Source organism: Carcharhinus amblyrhynchos, chromosome 4 (assembly GCF_965287045.1).
Source record: "Carcharhinus amblyrhynchos chromosome 4, sCarAmb.v2.hapA, whole genome shotgun sequence".
NCBI classification, from domain to species: domain Eukaryota; kingdom Metazoa; phylum Chordata; class Chondrichthyes; order Carcharhiniformes; family Carcharhinidae; genus Carcharhinus; species Carcharhinus amblyrhynchos.
The window spans coordinates 138,403,833-138,404,397 of NC_137327.1; positions in this window are offsets into that span (position 1 = coordinate 138,403,833).

Here is a 565-nt window from a genome sequence, read left to right on the forward strand (position 1 = left end):
CGGCGCTTCACTGTCTCCGCTACCCGCCCGCCCCTCCCACCGCCTCCTATTGGACAGCGCACACCCAGCCCCGCCTCCCATTGCCCAGCACACACCCATCCCCGCCTCCCATTGGTTCGCACCCACCCAGCCCCGCCTCCCATAGGTTCGTACTCACTCAGCCCCGTCTCCCATTGGTCCGCACCCATCCAGCCCCGCCTCTCGTCGGCCGGCCCACTCCCTGTCCCGGCCACCTCCTCCCATTGGCCGGCACCCACCCTGTCCCGCCCACCTCCTCCCCATTGGCCGACACCCACCCGGTCCCGCCTCCCATTGGCCGAGCACGCCTTCACTCCCCATTGGTGATTAGCCGCCCCGCCTGCACCACCCATTGGCCAGAGCCTGTCCACCCTACCCTTCCATTGGCCCACATCCGCTTAGCTCCTCCTCCCATTGGCCGAGCTCCGAACATCCCGCTCTTCCCATTGGCCGGACCCGGCGGTGTGTTTGGGAGAAGGCGGGGACAGCCGGGTTTCCCGGTCTCCCATTGGCTGAGGCAGCTGTCAGTCACCGCGCCGCTCGGCAG